Here is an 18,881-nt window from a genome sequence, read left to right as displayed (position 1 = left end):
GGCAGGGGGGTGAAACAATACATCTCTCTTGAGTGTGGAAGAGAAAAATGGTGGGACAGCATAACAGTATAATGTTCTCACTTGTTTTAGGACCTCATGTAGTACTACAACAGCTATTTTCTTATTATGATTCTTTTTGCTTTTACCAAACAATTTCTATATTGTTAATGATCTTAACTCATGACTTTAGGGAAGGAGGTTTTATAGAACTGTAAGAAAGTGAATGTTTCTACAGTAGTTCAAATGTGAATTAAATAAAAAAAAGCAATAAAAAAAGGCTCTCAACCATATATTGAATGTAATTTTCTTTATTGTCATGGAAATAGCTCAGTTGTATGGAACGTCACGTGATTATTATGATTATTATGACTGAAGTTATGGACTTGTGATGAAAACTGGGCAAACTCAATCTGCTGAAGAAGGTCACAAGACATGATTGAAAGCATGGGGGGAAAGCTAGCGGTTAAGATTTCCAAGGTAAAGAAAGAACGTTCACGCTCAACTTTGTCCCCAAATACTTAGCAAATTCTTCTAATTGGAAGCTGTTTCATGGCTCCATCTCCAAGTTTCTAGAGAAACAAGTTTGTGAAAATAAATGAACATTTAATAAAATAATGTGCTCTATTTATGAGAATATATTTCTATTACATTTTAAAATAATATGTTGAAATGTGTTGAAATTACTATTGTTTGGGCTATAAAAAAACTTATATAGGCAAAACTTTGATAATTTATTACTCAGTTCCTCTCACAAGAACATTAGAGCCATCAGGTCAGCACTGGAAGGCATAAACATCCTCCCTCTTCCCTCTCTCCATCAGATTTGTAAAGCTGAGTCTTCAAAGACGAAGCGGAGGCAAGTTTCCAAGTTTGTAATCGAGTCTGCCTCTGACTTCTGAGCTCTCTTGGCCCCGACCATCTTCTTTTTCCTGAGGACCAATAATAACATCATCTTTTCCTTGCTTGCTTTGCCGTGGCATCATTTTGATGTACTCTCCAGTAGGCAAGGAAGAGAGGCTCTCTGGAGATAGTGTGTCCTCGTATGTTCAATCGTTCGCTTTCGTTTATGAATTCATTGGCCAACATGGTATAGCCCAGAACAGTTTTCAGGGACATCTGGGGAACCTTAGAAGACAAAGTCGCTGCAGTAGATCATTATTGATGGAACTATTGCAGCCCACAAATCCAGCTTCGCCTAGAAGTGTCATTAAAGGTGAATCCCTGGGCATTGATTCAAACAGGCCTAATTGCTTTTGAAGTACAGTAAGCCAGGAGCAGATGATCTGTCTAGGCTTTCTCTGACATTTTGCTTCTCACATACTCTTGTTTTAAATGCACAGAATCGTCATAACATCATCACAAGGTTAAAAAATGTACAGGCATGTGGCTCAGTGACACTGGTAAATTTTGATTTTGATGTTGATTATACTTTTCATTCTCAACGACCTTTAAAGTCAAATTTAACATTCATTTGCTTCTACATACGTTTAATAACTCAATTTTATTTAATAGCTCAATTTCCCATTCAGTATTTTTCTACAAACTAATTAAACTCATTTGCTGGCAGAAGGGGAAGTGATGACACACTGTACAGTGTTGATTTGAGCAGAGTTGGCAACTCACTTTCAAAATGTGAACGTGTGTTTAAGTTCTCGGAATTAAAACAGGCATATAAAAACTATCAAGGATCTGCATGTGACTTTCCCCTGTTTTAATTATACAAATGGGAAGATCCTTTAGCTCTGCCTTGCTTGTGCTCGCTGTGCTACCATTCATGTTCTATTCTTATATCTTCATATTCATGTTTGGGTTCAACGAAAGGTCGCCTTCACGCTAGTTTTGTGTTACTTATCCCATCAATCCAATTCACACCTGCCATGGAACGAGGCTCTTCAAAATTTGATGAAACAACTGCCTGCATTGAGTCAAGCTAATAATAGCAATACAGGGAAGGCAGCTTCTCTATGAATACTGTGGTTGGCTGTGAGAGGGATAACAGCTACAGTATGTTGTTTATGATCATGTCATATTTTAAAGTTTACCTTAAATAATGCTAATTGGAATTATAACTTATTATAATGAAATGATGCCGTTCTTCAACAGTCCAAGTTGACGAAATCTGATTTTAACTGTATTTCTATTTTTCCTAGAGCACTGTGGAAAGTCGGTTTTTATCTCAGGTCCCATTCCCACAGTTGGCCACAGTACTAGTGTCAGCAGACACCTTAGCCTCAATGACTGGCTCCAGCCTTCTTGCAGGTCTCTTGGCTTTATTGACAATTTTAATCTGTTTTGGGACCAATTGTCTCTTTTTAAGAAACTGACTTCACCCAACTGAGACTTGGCAGAGGAGCATGGAGTAAGCCCCCCAAATCGAACTGTGCCCACCGGATTGCTCAATCAATGACTTGATTGTTTTTTTATGTTGTTGTTGCTTATGTTTCATTGTTATTTTTTTAACTTACGGTTTTTATCGTCTATTTTTAGAAATTTTACTCTTTTGAAGCACTTTGTGACCTTGCTTTTTGAAAGGTGCAATATTAAATAAACTGTACTTTACAAGCCCTAACAGATGTGAACCATTACAAAACACGTCAACATTTAATCTGCCAGATTTTCACCACTTGCAGAGCACACCATTTAAGCCAATCGCTGTAAATTAGCCAAAGAAAGTGGCAGCAAGTGCTGTTTCTCATGCTTGATTTAGATGGCTGTTTAATTTTCAGGAAAACTTGAATATCCCATTAGCTGTGAGCATTGGCCCTGATTGATGGCCGCAGTCCATGCCTGGATCAGGCTGCCTCAGCAATGATAAAAGATTTAAGAGCACCTTCAGGCAGGTTCTCCTCTGCTGATAACCGCAGGGGATAGCCTAGCACAGTCTGCCCTTAACTTATCCTGACTAATTTATAGTTCGGTTCACAGGGCACATTTCCAATGCTGGACCAGGGAGCACGGTACAGACTCTCACAGCTGGCTGAGCCGACTAAAGGAGCCCCGCCGGGATTGCAGAGGCTGCCACTTAGACCTGGACCTGCCATGTTGGGTCAGCACAGCTCAACTCAGATCAGAATGGAGTCAAGGGAGATGTCATCTTGCGGAGACCACAGGGAGAAACGGGACTAATAACAGCGCTGTGTCCTCATTATCACAGCAAGACACTGTACCTGATAATAAGTAGATTAAGCTAGCCTGATTCTGTCCAAAGGTAACAAAACCTGTCTACAATCACCTCTGCAGCTCACTAATTAGCATTATATGTCTTGTAAACCACATAGAGTGTAAATGTTATATGGAGTATGTGCAGGATTAATTCTTGGCTGGGAGCAGTAACTTCCCTAAGTCTGTGGCTGTTGCCTGGCAACTCATGCCAGCCAAGAAAAAAAACTTGTCATTTCCAAAGTTTGTCACAGCAGTTTTATATCATGTTATTTAGCTTTAGTGGTGCTGGTAGGCAGATATTGTTACAGCCAAACAAGCTGTATTTATGCTAAGATAAGCTAACTACTGCCTTATCTAGCTCTACTCCAGCAAGCATATAATAAATAATATTTGTGTCTAATTTCTTCCTATGAATTCATTGTATTTAGAATTAATACATTAAAATGAATGCTGCTCTTAAATAACACTGACCAAAAATGTTATTTTCAGGGTGAAATTACTTTTTCTTTTTTTTTTTTCAGGCATTGACTGGTCACCAAAGCTACTTGTTTATGAGTATTTTTTCCTGTAACAACAAGGAAATAAATAACATATTTATGGTTGAGATGTTTTCTCACTTAGATCTGGTAATAGTGTAAATTAGAAAATGCCATTGTTTCCTGCCATCAACATGGCAAGAAACATCAATCATGAAGCAGAGGCTTTTGTTAAAAATGACACTAAATCAATACATTACAACCTTTGGAGAGCATCCAGGAATGATTCACGAATGTGGACTTCAACAGTTCCTAACAGTAAAGGGGACAGCACAGCATTTATCTCATTAAAATCGGTTTTGGTGTACAGGGCATTGATTTCAGCTGCATGTGGCATGTCTCCCACTGTGAACAGGCTTATTATGCCTCAGCATAAGGTCAAAGGTTGGCAGGGGGAGCTCCCAGATTCATTAGCTAATTAAAGCCTGCTTCCTGAGTGGAGGTTTAGGTGTTCGAGTCTCTGCTGCATCTTCTAGCTCTCAGACTTCAACATGCTAGCTCTACTGAGCTTTGAGTTCCTTAATGAGGCTTAGACCATGGATTTCTCCGATGAAAGATTCCCCAGCGTCAAAGGACCTCAATTATATACCCTTGTGGAGGGAAAATATATGTAATCATAAATCTGATCACCGCTAATTAAACTTAGGGGATTTGATCCAATGCAGTGACAGTATAGCTGAGAGTTTTGAAATAATTGGGGTAAATATAGAGGGAAAATGGAAAATGACATGTTAAGACTTTCCTTGAGGAGGTTTGACAATGGATCAGAATTCTTGGTCATCTGATGGAATTTGCAAATTCAAATCACAGCCAAACACATTTTCTATTATTCATGAGAACTATTTAATACTTTAATCCTGATCAGCATCAGCCATGAAGAAGGAAAGTTGAGATTTGAAATTTATGACTGATGGTATGAAGAATGACATATGGGGGCACCAGTACCGGCACCCAGGTGGGAGAGGCAAGCCAGTGGGGAAAAGGGAGAGAAGCTCTGTGACCAACATGAGGAAACTGGGTGGCTCTAAGGTGCCAAGTGTGTGTAGCAGTGTAGCGTTGCTGCATGTGTGAATTTGAATCAGGGAAGTGCTGGAGGACAGCATGCGTGCTCAGCAAAACTTACCCCAGGATAAGAAAAGGTTAAATATGGATATGTCTGATGTAGAGGCAGATGAACTTGGCACATAACAATTATGGACTCAACGCAGCTGCCAGTTTGCTCATGTCCATCTCTGGTGTTTTCTTAATTACATCATTAGTCAGAGTGTTGGTATATGTGGTGTCCCTCTATGACAGGCTGTCATTAGCTTTGAACCTGCCAGTAAAACACCACCCCCAGGAGACAGCTAATTTGTGGTGGAGACTAATTTAATAGCTTTGGTAATTAGCAGATACATCATTATTATTATTTCCCATGCTTACTGCACGTGTGAGTCATTCCATTTGCTAATGCCGTTTGTGTATTTTATGAACACTATGATATCCTAAAAGCTCATTAATGTCGTTAATGATAATGTATTTGTGTGTATTTTGACACACTAGGGGCTGAAGTCCAAGCACTGTGAAAAAAACTGACATGCAATTGTAACTAAAAATACAATGTCAGTATCAAAAATACCTGATCTTTCTAATGCAATACATCCCATTGTACTCTATATGGAAATAATTCTTAGCAGCAGTCTTAACATGCTAATCATTCCACATCATTATTTCAAATTCTAGCACATATGCACCACTTTCACACAAGTGGTATTTCTTGAATACCACCATAAAAGCACTGACATTTAAAGATCTCTGGTAAAATGTCAGATAAGTGATGATGTTGAATGCAGGTCTAATGAAGTAGTAAGTCAGCATAGTTTCCAGCTCAATGTAAAACAAGGCATCTTTGACATTTCAACCCAAGCCTTCATAATCTGCTCTTTGCTGCCCTTTCAAATCATTGCTTATCATTTTCTATTATTATTTGTCCTTCTACTTTGCTTGTATGTGTCTATGCACAGTCACATTCAAAGAGCACCCGGGGGCACAGAAAGATGAAACCAACAGTACAGTGTTGATACAGCGACTGTGTGTCTGCTGATGCTACATGACAGAGGTGTCACTGACTCAATGGAGGAATGCGTTTGCTGAGATAAAGAGAACGGTGGTGACTGATGGCATGTCTTGTCACCAAATCCATAGGCGATATTCAGCATATTATAGGCTACTGTGTCATTTAATGATAATAGTAATGACTTAAAATACACCAAAATCAAATCCCAAAAGTAACTTTAAACACCTTCATTACCAGACCAAACCAGACATTTTCAAACAAAAGTACAGTGAAGCTGTCCTTAGCCATACCTGTAAACTTTGGGATTTGAATATTTTTTTCAGTTTGCACGTATCGCATGTTTTCTTCTTGTTTTATTGGTGGCAGCAGTTGACTTCCCATCACTATAACAGCTAATGTCCTACATAGGCTACTGCCACCTGCTTTACCAGAGAGGAATGTAGCAAACATTTCAAATACGCACAGCGTTTTTTATCTATATATATAGGTTAAAAATATGGGAGAAATACGGGAAAATATTTAATATTTAACAGGTTCTCTCCAAAGTTAACAACATCGGCCTAACAGCACCTCTAAATCTGATTAATTAACATGTCATATTGTTTGTTAAATCTGTACAAGAATTGAAACTTAGAAAGTTGTGGTTTTATTTTTATGCTGTGCGCAGTTAGTTTTACTACAGGAAGCACTGACTTAGGCTCTCTATAGTTCCACACATAACCACTGAAAAACCAGCCAGATGAGGTATTTCCTATGTTTGTGCCAAGCTAATTGGCTGCCTGTAGCATTATATTTACCAGACAGACATGAGAGAGCTATCAGTCTTCTCACGTAACTCTTGACAAGAAAGCAAATAAGAGTATTTTCAAAAATGTTGAATTATTCCTATTATGAGCATTTATTAATTCAAGCAACTATTAAGTTGCTTGAATTAACTTTTAGCAGGCAGAAACAATTTTCAGTTTTCACACTATGTACTCTATCTCTCCTCCTTGCCCTATATTGTTATGTTCCATCGACAACTATCATTATGACGTTCCCTTTAGTTTTGACGCATAAAAGGTGAGTCATTTCTGCATTGCCTAGTCCTGTGCCCATATGTGACACAGACACACACATACACCCTAACACAGTCACACACCAAAGGCAACTTGAATTTCCTCCCTCCTAATAGAGATCAATAGCCTGTAGGCTGGAGGAAACCCTACTGTATCCGTCACTGGACTGAACCACAGGACCCTGATGATAGGGTGGCTGAAGAAAAGCTGGGTCAGCTCAGTATCTATAATGAGCACCCTCGGGGGTTGCTGCATTATACGTGGAAATGGCTCCAATTAGGCCATCCAGCTGTAAAGTCCACAGGGTGGGAGGTTGGACAGTAACAAAGTTAGCGGGGAGTTTATGGATGGGACTGAGGCACTGTTATCCGAGCTTTGTACTGGGTGCGTGCTTAACCAAGTCTGCTGATTGCACAAATCAAGGCCTATTTTTTTAACTCCAGTTTAAAGGTCCAGATCATTCCAGATTAAATCCTCCAAACAGTTTCCCATGTTAAAAGCAATGTCAATGCACATTACATTTGAATAACATCTCAATCCCCCTGCAGATTGTCATAATTATCATATCGTCAGCCTTAAGTGAAGCGTCGTTCTTTCACAAAACATTTATCACTTCCTCTGCACCAAAATGCAGATCACATTTAGATTTCTAGGTTGGTAAATAATGAATCTGATGTGCTTTTATGGCCTCCTCTCAGAGGTGACACATCGTCATAAGTTTGATGAATATGTCCCTGAAGTTTCACCGACCCTCTGGCCCTTTGACCTTTATCGCAGCACAAGGATTTCTAATTGGATGGATGGAGTATAAACATTTAGCAAGATGAAAGGTCATTGGCTTAACGCATCCATTTTATTTATTTGTTGTTGTGTAATAATGTCAAATGTTGAATTATGCACCTTGGTCTTTGACAGCGTCTGGCTATATTTTCAATATGTTTCTGAAAAGTTTGATTCACAGTGTTCATTGGTCAATGTCTTTGCTCATTATCATGCAAAATATTAAAAACTGTCCTTTTCTTTTTTTTACTGATGTTGTAAGTGCGAACAAACCTACAATTCTTTATTTTTCAGATGCTGTCAGTCTTTATAACATAAAATTTCTTATGATGAATATGTTTGCAGAGACGAAATAAGATCTCAAATGTGATAAATCATCCTAGGAACAAAGCCAACATTGTGGTGACAGCGTTTCAACAAAAGAATCATATCCTCTTTTGAAAATTTGCAGAACAGACCTTTAATGTGGTTTTGAGTAGGATGTGCTTTCCTTGCCTTTCTCATGCTTACTTTCTGTCTCGAGCATTTGGAGATGCCAGCAGGCAGAGAAATGAACCTTTTTCTCTCTAATGCTGTAGCAATGTGGAATAACCTCTGGTTGAGAATCAGTGAGGATTTCAGTGTCAGTTTGCTTTGTCATGGTTCAGAACATTCAAATGTCGCATCAGCCTTTTAATCATGTTCTTTGATAAAATCAGAGACGACAACGACTATTAATCTTCATCTATTCAGTTGTTCATTTGTGTGCTTACTTCTTTGCTTGTGCATCCACACACAATCAGCAGACACTGAAATATGAATTTTACATAACTAGATAATAATGATGCATCTCAGTAGTGGGTTTATGGAGCATTTTCAAAATTACACTGATTGGACGCAGCAGGAGGGGCACCACCTTTACGGGCCAAAACAAGGTGTTACTGATTGGCCTAGGGGCCCGACATTTGGTGGATGACATATTCACTGCTGTCTGGAATAGAAAGGAAGCAACACTGTTACTATAATTTAGCATCACAAACAAGACATTTTTTCTTGCATAGTCAATGTTCTTTTATGTGCAATAGATCATTGAAGAGTTCTCCCCTCACATGATACACAGACTTTTCCCACTCCTGACTGAAAAACACCGGAAAACCTCAACAGAAAAATAAGAAGGTGTCATTAGACGTTCTGACTTTGACAACGGAGGCCAGGGTCTGGTTTCACAAAGACCTAACTAATACTTTTCAACCCTTGCACAAAGCTGTCTAGTTCTTGACCAGTGGCGGCTGGCCAATAGAGGGCGCTAGGGTGCTGGTTGTGGAAAGTGTTTTGATTTTTCTTTTTAAAATAACCATTTTTGAAATAAACAATAATTACCTTTTTAAGAAGATGTGTTTAAAATGCACAATAATGTGTAATATATAAAATTTATGCTAAATAATTATGTTTTGAGGGGGGATTAGCTTCATGCTCATCCACTGATCTCTTCTGGAGCGCTAGGCCCAGATCACCCAGGCAGTACAGCAACGCAGCCAATAGCTGACAAGATATGACCATAGCAACATAAATGAAGCCAATCAGCGACCTCGAATCTGATGCCGGAAGGGCGATAAATTTATCGCTGATAGAGTAGGGACACCTGATGTCGTTGACAATGATGAATGCGGAACTAGAGACACAGGCTTTCAGTAAATTTCAGTAAACAAATTCAGTAACATTTCTTTTTCAAAATCCAACTTTGGTGGAGAAACTACATGTCAAAGAGCTTGGCCCAGATCCACCTGCCATCAAAATCAGTCAACAGGCTAGAGAGAAAGGTAAAACGTACATGCAAGGCTTCTCCCGCAATTGGTACAATAGAAAAGCTTGGCTAGCTGGATGCAATCATGTAAATGCCATATTTTGCTTGCCCTGTTTGCTTTTTAAAACGGCGGGGACGGATACAACATGGACTATTACAGGATTACACGAAACATTTATCCTGGAAGATTAAGAAACATGAGTGTACGAGCGCACATATGGATAATACGGTGAAGCTAGCCATGCTAGGCAGAGTTAACATCGCTTCACAACTGGCCACACAGGATTGGGGTGAGGAAACACAATGAAGAGGTGGATAAGAACAGGCACGTTTTATCAAAGATAATTGTGTTAAATTCTGCAGGGCCTTTGAGCTGTCCTTGTGCAGCCACAATGAGACCAAATACTTTGACAACCCTGGCGTTTTCAGTGGATCTTGTTGCCTCCCTGGACAGTGTGTTGGAGAATATCTTGCTATCCAGGCAGATGAGACAACTGACATTTCCACCCACTGCCAGCTGGTGCTTGTGCTACGGTACATCGACAAGGAGAACAACAGCGGTTGGCTTACAGAGGTAAGCTGTATAGTTTATAGGCAGCTTTGAAGTGTAAAGATGTGGTTATTTCCAGTGGTGCACGGTAACTTAAGGCCTACTGTGCTGAAGTACAAATTAGAGGTATTTGTACTTTACTTGAGTATTTTCTTTTCATACCACTGTCCATGTTTATGTTCACTGTCTATGTTTTTGTGTAAGAAACTTTTTAATAGGCCTATTCATAGTTTTCACGTGAAGTCACATTCCAAGGAAAACGCTCCCTTGGAGGGCAAAAAAGACGTTATTTTCCGCTGCCTGCCAACCAGGAAGCAAGTCATACACTCTTACTTTGAATTGGCATTAAATAATTTCTGACTATTTCACAGAACACTGGTATCCTGCGGTTTGTGTTAAATTGTATTGGGACGGTTACTGAAACTAACTGGATATGGCACAGCCCCACCTAAAATATTTTTCTCTAGCCACCACTGTTCTTGACTAAATAGAATATTTTTTCTTGAATTCTGGGTAAATCAAAACTTTTTTTCAAACTACAAAAACATGGCTGACCAAGCAGCTACATCAGGTGGCTTGGCTCCCTTCGCTCCTGGGGAAAATGTTTTCTGGAAAGATTCGACAGGGACATATCACTGTGAAACTTCATCTGTAACAATCCAAAAAAATTCAGTACAGAGGTGAAATCCTGTGGCTTCTTAATGTGGCAGGGCTCAGTATTTCTGTTAAATCTGTCAGTCAGGCTCGGGATAGTTTCTGACTGACTGGCTGATGTCCTCTCTTATGTACATTTTCAAAAAGGTACTGCGCTCTCTAAAAACTCTTCCCTCTCAAATTGCTCGCTTGACATGTTGGCATACCACAAATTATGAGCCACGTTTTGCCCTTTTGTCATTCTTCACAATGGAAACGCGGCTCTTAGCTCTGACTTAGCCTGGGATGTAGGGTCGCTTACTTTTTACACCTAATTCAAGTCAGTTTTAGAGCCATTGGAGCACTGTATGGGTAATTTTGGATTGCACTGATAAACTATTTTTCCATATAGGTATGTGGGCTAGCTTATCTGGAATATGGACTACTTGCTCTGCTCTGTCATTGTTTGTCTGATTTTGTCTGATTCTCTGCGGCTGTTTTAGTAGTGTGTTTTTTCTTGATTGTACACAGACTTAAGTTTTTAAATAAAATTGGAAGACCATTTTCTACCATGGAGTAATTTAAATGGTTACTTAGAGTCGCAGCGAGTCTGCTCCCCTCAGTTCACGGGTTCAGTGTTTTTTTTGGACTTAAACCTAACCTGTGAAACAATAAATCAGGGCACAAAGCTCTGATTATATGCAATAAAAAAAAGCTTGTTTCTTCTCCCAAACACAGTTGCCATATGCTGGGCTAGAAAATAGAGCAATAAGAGTCTCTGATGGGGTTTGTTGGGGCTGTATAGCTGCAGGGCGAGACGATGTTAGAGTATCCCTCTTTGCTTCCCAATGGAGATGGTGCAAATCTAGGGGGGTTGTGCTTTAGTTAAGGCTGTTGTCTTGTTAACTGGTGCTAGTTGGGCTGGCCAAGGGCTGTCTCATGACGCACACATACACACGCTCACACACTGATGTGGTCAGATGGGCTTCAGGGTGATTTAACGTCTTTAAAAGCCTCCAGGATCTCCCGATTTGTGTGTGCGTGCAAGTGGATACGTTTATATTTGTGCTTGTGTTTTTGTGTGTGGACATATGGCTGCATGTTGTTTGCACATGTGTGGGTTTCATCAGACAACTCAACACCAGTTTCAGTGGAACAATTCCCCTGGACCTCGCTGAGTCTTAGAGCAGTCCTAGTTATCTAATCTTGCAGGAGCTCAGTGTGTGTAGGTACCATAAAGCGCTGCAGCCAGCTGGCTTGTGTATAAATCCCAAAATGTCTGGGAGATTGAACAACTTATTTGGGTCACGTTGGTTTAGGTGGAATGTAGTTGTTCAGATGCTGAACTTTCAATGATCTTCGGTGCTCATTTTAGCCTTTTCTGCCATGATTTAGCATTCTGTTCTGTGTTTGTTGGAGTAACTGTGCCATACAACTCCTCTGTGAATGGCTTACACTCAGGTTGCTGTGCACTGAATAATTCAGTGTTCAAGAGGGAAACATTAAGAGACATTTCTCATGATAACAATGAAATTGCAAACAGTTGCATCATGGCACAACACTTTTTACTCCTTCTAACCTTACAATATGACATTATCCATGTCTGAGAAATCTGTGCCCTTGCACACATGATCTACATTTTGCATCCCAGTTCTTACAGTAGTTTGAAATATTTAAAATAACTTATTGTTATGTCATTTTTGTACTGTTTCGCCTGTTTCAAAAGAAGTCATGGATTCTTCGGACATTTGCAATTAGTGGGTGGTTTAATTACAAGTAAAAAACTATTTAGAAATGACTGGTGAAATATAAGAAACTAAAAAGCACAAAAACTCATTCACAAAGCATTTTCATTGCAGCTGCTTTTTCAACACAAATTTCTAGGTCAGCCATTTGTATGCTGCCTTGGCTTGTAAGAATTATTACTACAGAAAACTGCCAAAGGAACAAATGTAATTGTATAGTAGGTGGGAAAACCAAGTAAAGATTGATGCATTTAAGTGCTTCCTAAAACCACCAAATGTGTGTGTTATTATCTTTGAACTGCTCATTTCTCCTCTGTGTAAGCAATCACACACAATGATTGTGCGTCATGCTTGAAATTTCATCATTAATCTGAAAATGATTCAGCAGCTAATGCCCTGAAATTGAAATGAAAAAAATGTTGCCTGCAGAATTTCTGCAGAGCCGGTTTGTATCATTACAAAACAAAGAGCTTGTGCAACAAAGGGCAGAAGAACTGCTGTGAAAAGCTCACAGTAGAGTAACAAGCTCACCCTATCAACGAGCTGAAATCTAGGCAGGAAGTTCAAGGATTTCCTAGTTTGCAAGCATAAGGAGAAATTACAATGGATGCCTTTTTTGGGAAGGCGCATTCTCATTTAATAATTTATGTTCCAATTTCTTGTTCTACAAAAACCTTGGTCTCTAGCCTGTTTATCATCCAGAGCAAGGCAGAGACACAGGACGCTGGAACACAATGGGAAATGCACTTACTGTTAATAACAATGCCTGGAGGTGGGGTATAGAAAATGATGGTCTATTCTAAATCTGCTCTGCAGCCTTAGGTCAGGATATACATTGCTGTAATCTATTCTAAATATAGATGGCACTGTCCTATGCTTAGCTCTTAGGACACTGGTATCGTGAGCTATTGTTCAGGAGATTAATCGGAATGCTGCAGCTGTGATAAAGACTGAGAAGGATTAACAACTAAAGTACACCAAGTGTTGTTTTTTTTCATCTAACATAGAGTACAACATCTGAATTTTCTCTCTTCTATATGCAGAAGGTGCTGTATTACCTATAATTGCTGACTACAGTGTGTTATCAGAACACTTATGTACTTATACTTTCAAACTGCTAGACACAGCCCATAACCATAAGCAGGCAACGTAATTGCGCCATGTGGTTAGAATTGTATAGTACAAGTTAATTATCTTGTGTGAGCAAGTTATTATCTTGAACACACAAAATAATAACCTGTGTACTTTAGGGGCTCCATATTACAGAAGCTCTTCAGTCTTATTTTCAGGCTCTTGAGTACACGTGTCTCCAACCTACAGCGTTCAAAATAAAATAGTGTTCAAAATAAAATAGAAAAATATGACACAATAACAAATAATAATATGAGTATCCAAAATTTTATCCATTTTGAAATATTACTGTACTTTTTAAAAACTTAACTCAATATCATAAAATTTTTCAGCCTGCTTCTTTTCACAATAACAGTGTTTATTGCAGGTAATTTACATTAAATTCAGGATTGCAACTAATACTTTTTTCACAACTGATTAATCTGACAATTATTTAGTTGCTTAACCGGATCATTGTTTGGTCTGTATAAAATGCCCATCACTGTTTGATAGAGCGCAAGGTGATGTCATCAACGCAATTTAGTTCAGAGGGGCTTTATCGGCATGGAAAACAGGCCAAAGCAAGTGTGAAATTAAAAAATTTACATTAACATTAATGTATGTATGGAAATCCAAAGATGTTCCATTTAGAATAATGTGATGACAAGGAAAAGCAGCAGATTCTCTCATTTGAACCACCAAGATTGTAGGTGTGTTTTCTCTGAACTTTTTCTCTTACCCTCTCTCTATGTTCTGTCAAACTGTCACAAGCACACACACACCAGAGCACACACAATTTTATCTTCCCTCCCCCCTTCTTATTCTAGTGTCCTCCACTTTCTCCACCTCATCTTCCATCCCTCTCTCTCACAAACAATTTCTCCCTGCCTCTTTTTTTATTAACTTCCTCCTCATCTCTACCCCATCTCCAATCCCTTCTTTTTCCTCTCTTCCTCCATTCATCTCCCGCTCTCCCGCTCTCCCGCTCTCCCCCTCTCCCCCTCTGTCTTTTTGACTGGCTCTCTCTGGGGGCGGATGTGTCTCTGTGGCCCTCTGCAGATCTGGAAAGGACATCCTCTCAGTTTAATTCAAGTCAACCCCAGTCTCCTGGTGCTCCAAGACGCAGCATGTGTGACAGCTCTACAGAGACACCCAGAAGGAACAGACAAGTCTCATCTGCATATATGAATAAGTGTGTGTGTGTGTGTGTGTGTGCGCGTGAGTGTGTGGGGAGGAGTGTGTTTCAGCCAGGCATCTTTCAACATTTCCCTGCAGAGTGAAAGAGTTAATTTCACCCTGGCAGCAATCATAGCCGTCTATAAATCTAGGATGAGAGGCTGCCATGTTGATTAGTCAGCGCTAATTCAGCTCACACCAATTAAAGGGGTTGGGAGTGCTATATAAATTATTACATAACATATGCTATTTGTTCTAAGCTCAGTGGAAAGATTGTAAATAAAACTATGATCACAAAGGCATTATGGAATCGGGCCTTTTCTCACATGTTTAAGCCACACATTAATAAACCGTTTGCCTGGCAGCCGCCGAAAGTGAGGCTGCCTGTGGGAATACTCCATGTTAGAACATTTAATGTCATGCAATACAGTTGCAATATAACAAAGACCAATAAAACAACATCATAAACTGTATCTTCAAACCACAGACTTGAATCAACACCTCTCTCTTTTGTCTCCACAAAAATAGGCTTAACTATACATTAAAAATTTCAAAAACATAGAATTTGTTGCAGGGCTGTTGGATGTGATTGTGAGGTGTAGCTGTTCATTTGTCCACCCTCTCTGATTAATGTGCAGTTTGGGACTGACCAAGCCAATCATTTTGTTTTCTGCCTTGCAAAACACAAAAGTAATTATATTACAACATATCAAGACCAGAAGAACAAAAAAGAAAGTAGAAAACATCACACATGGTGTACAATGTTTTAGAAAACCATCACAGTCAGCTTTTCTTGTTCTACAGCGTCTTTTCTGTGTGCTTACTGAGCTCCCGCATGCATGTATGTATGGACACATTAATTTTTGCAGACAGAGAGCACACACCCGCAGAGGAGACTGCACACAGTTGCCACATGCACCATGATGTGAGTCAGCCAGGCTAGATGCTACATTGAGCTAGACTAAGCTAGATGCTAACATCAGCATGCTAACATGCTCAGAAAGACGTAATAAGCTGATGCTCTCCAAGTATAAAGTTTTCCAAGTTCATCATCTTTCTTTATCTGGCTCAGGAGGTAGAGCGGGTTGGCCATTAATCGGAAGGTCGGCGGTTCAATCCCTGGCTCCCCCTGGTTGCGTGTCGAAGTGTCCTTGAGCAAGATACTGAACCCCAAATTGCCCCTGGCGGCTGTTCCACCAGTGTATGAATGAGTGTGAATGTTAGTTTCCGTTTGAGCACTTAGGCTCAATGTATGAATGTGTATGACTAGTGAATGCAGATGTAGTGTAAAAGCGCTTTGAGTGGTCGAGAAGACTAGAAATACAAATACGGAGCATTTACTTTAGTGTGTTAGCATGCTAACACTTGCGAATTAGCACTAAACATAAAGTAGAGAAGCTGATGGAATGTCATTAGTTTTGCTTATCTTCAGTCATAAATCAAAGTACTGTTCAAAATGAAATTTTGACCTGATGAAGTCAGTGGATCACCACAGTCATTAAGACTCATCTTCTGGGAACCATGGATGTTTGCTAAAAATTGATTACTGTTTGTCAAAGCACATTTAAGAACTCTCTTATGCCTTTTAACAAAATGATGCATTTTATTCTAGCTGTTTTGTTGTTTTTCATTGCCTGAGAACAGAGGCTGAATATTTATTTTTATAATCAACCCCTTCATCTAAATATCAGGCATGGATGTTTAAAAACCCTTTCATGCACGGCGTCCACATTTGTGGACAGTTATTTTAACTCCATTTTGGGTTACAATATCATGGTTATGTTCGCCAAGTCATTTGAGGACATTTTCTTTTGATTGATAGCAACATAACAGTGGTTACCATCTTGTTTTGCAAATATTTATTGCTTGATGACCTCATTAATCCAAGATGGCTGACTGTGATGGCCATGTGCTAAATGCCTCAGGCATATCTGTGAAAAACTTTTATTCAAGGTGGTAAGTCAAGATAAAACAAAATAGTAGTATGTACAGTAAAGTATTATTAACAAGTTTATGTTTTCTAAATTAAAGTAGTTAGTTTTTATACACCAAAAACCAACTGTGCATGTATGTGGACGTCATGCAACAGTGGAGTCAGATTGCATTAAGTTTGATTTCTGTAACCAGCTAGTTTATCTATTCTAATTTTTCAAAGATGTGATGATTTGTATTATATGATAATAAAACCGAAATTTAACAGATATATGAACATTAATAACAATGCAAATGTGCCTATTACAGCATGAATTTGCAACTTTTGACAGCTTTGCAGCCTTTACACAAAATAAGAATAAGTATTATACTCACATACTGTAAAGAAATCAGTTTTAACTAGAACTATGTAATCTGTTACATTTTGGATGTTGAAATGTTAAAACTGAGATGATTCAACATGAAGTTCATGTAGCCCAATTTTGAGTAATCAAAAAAAATAAATCTTTAAAAAACCAAGATAATGTTTTTAATAGTTCATGCATGAGAGGGTTAATATTTGGTGCAGTGTGAAGCACTGCTATCGACCGGTGGTGTGATCCCAGGGCACTTTGGTTTATGTAAGTCCTATAGATATGTGTGCTAACCTGTCTTTTTTCAGCCGTGTTTGTTTGCACTGGCCAAAAGGCAATATGAGAGTATAAGGTTTAGATTTATTTCACCCTTGGCTTACCAGGAAGAAATCATGATATTTTTTTGGTAGGAGCCTAAGGAGACAACATAGCCTACGAGCGATTTAACAGCAAAACCTCTCTCACTCTTTCTCCCTCCCCCACGACACTCTCATCGCATCACATCATTTGCTGCCTCCACACCTTAACATTATTTCCTTGGCTTTGTCATCAGCAGGATCGGCTCTTGAGCTCTAACCCCTCCCCATCCTTTTTCCTTATGCTCCCGTGCCCCATGCTTACATACATATCAACATCTTATAATATCAGAGGCCAGGAGGATCGTAGACAGCAGAGGTAAGTGGATCTGTCAGATCATTTTGCCCATGTCCTCGAACCTAATTCCTCTACAGGATTTCCTGGTAAAAATGGAACATCTATTGGACAGGAAGCGAAAGATGAGTGGGTGTGGAGGTACTATCACCTGCATCCTCCTTTTACCTTTAACCACATCCTTTGATGCTCAGAGAGGTTTAAATTTTGCTGCCTTTATAAAGAAATAAGAAATAAATCAGCCAGCTGTGTGTGTGTGTTCATGTGGGATGTAAGTGACATTGAAAAATAAGAACAAAGCAAGATTGTCAAGGTCAGCCCAGGTGTCTGCGTATCAGACAGAGATAAAAAATATACTAATATATTTGAAAAATGCTTCTCTGGGTAGAAATACACAGCTCCTAAGAAATAAATCACTACCTTGCATTCATTCTTAGATGACTTTCTGGTTATGAACTTTATGTGCTGTACTGGAAATATATCAAATGCAGGGGAATTGGTAGCATCGCCCTGGTCAGTTGTATGGAAATGTGTTCGCCCACAACAATGAGAACAATAGGATACTCACAAGCAGTCTTCTGCCTGTTTGCAGCAAGCGGAGGCCCCTCCTCCAGTGTACTCCTTTCCCTTCTTGCGTCTGTGTCGTTGGATACTGTCACAACTCTTTCTCTCAAGGCTGCCTTAATTGGTGCCGTCTGGAGAGTAGAGATGCGTGCCGTTGAAGGTGGTCCAATGCAATGGAAGCTGTGTCAGCGGTGACATCCAAACTCTCCCAACAGTTTCACGCCCTCAGGCCTGGCCCCTGGAGTAAACAAGAGCACGAGAGATGTGTGTAAGAATGGGCCTCCTCTTCCTAACACAATGAGGCGCATTGAAGAAAGGGAATGAGCATGATGGCAGCTGGGAGGAGACGCTGCCACACTGTAACAGCCACAGGGTCATTCTTAGTGCTTCGGTGATGGAATTTCTGTTTGCATCTGGACAGATGTCAGGAAAGATCATTATTAGGTGTGTCTATTCCTCTGAGGACACTGACAGACAGGAAATTGATGAGATTTTTGTTTTTGCCTTCCTAGGGTGTGTCTTTTAGGACTACACCCATGTAGCTGACTTTAACTGAATAGTTATTTGGGTATTTTACATGCTTGTAATACAGTATGACAACCATCTGCATGGCCTTTAAAAATTCTGAATTAAAACTAAATATTGATATATTTTCCTATTATTCAGTTTATTTGCCCAGCTCTCTGGAGAAAAGGTGGCAGAGCAGCAGAGGAAACTGTCAAATATGGAAAGACACATATATAAACAGGGATTTGACAACTTATTCAGGCTATCGGCTATTAAAAGCTTTCT

General features: G+C 39.4%; 1 protein-coding gene across 3 annotated transcripts in view; it reads right to left on the bottom strand.

The window, feature by feature from the left end:
* Window positions 1–18,881, bottom strand: part of b3gat1a (beta-1,3-glucuronyltransferase 1 (glucuronosyltransferase P) a) — a 79,759-nt gene that overhangs the window by 24,344 nt on the left and 36,534 nt on the right. For all 3 annotated transcript variants that reach the window (XM_038693437.1, XM_038693436.1, XM_038693438.1), the window contains exon 2: window positions 18,094–18,327. The gene's annotated coding sequence lies outside the window, so the exon portion shown is untranslated. The remainder of the gene's footprint in view (window positions 1–18,093; window positions 18,328–18,881) is intronic.

Source organism: Micropterus salmoides, unplaced genomic scaffold, assembly GCF_014851395.1.
Source record: "Micropterus salmoides isolate LMB-PRFRI ecotype aquatic unplaced genomic scaffold, ASM1485139v1 Ms_hic_scaffold_3, whole genome shotgun sequence".
Taxonomy (NCBI): Eukaryota; Metazoa; Chordata; class Actinopteri; order Centrarchiformes; family Centrarchidae; genus Micropterus; species Micropterus salmoides.
Note: the sequence above shows the minus strand (reverse complement) of the source record. Positions and strands in the feature narration are given on the sequence as shown.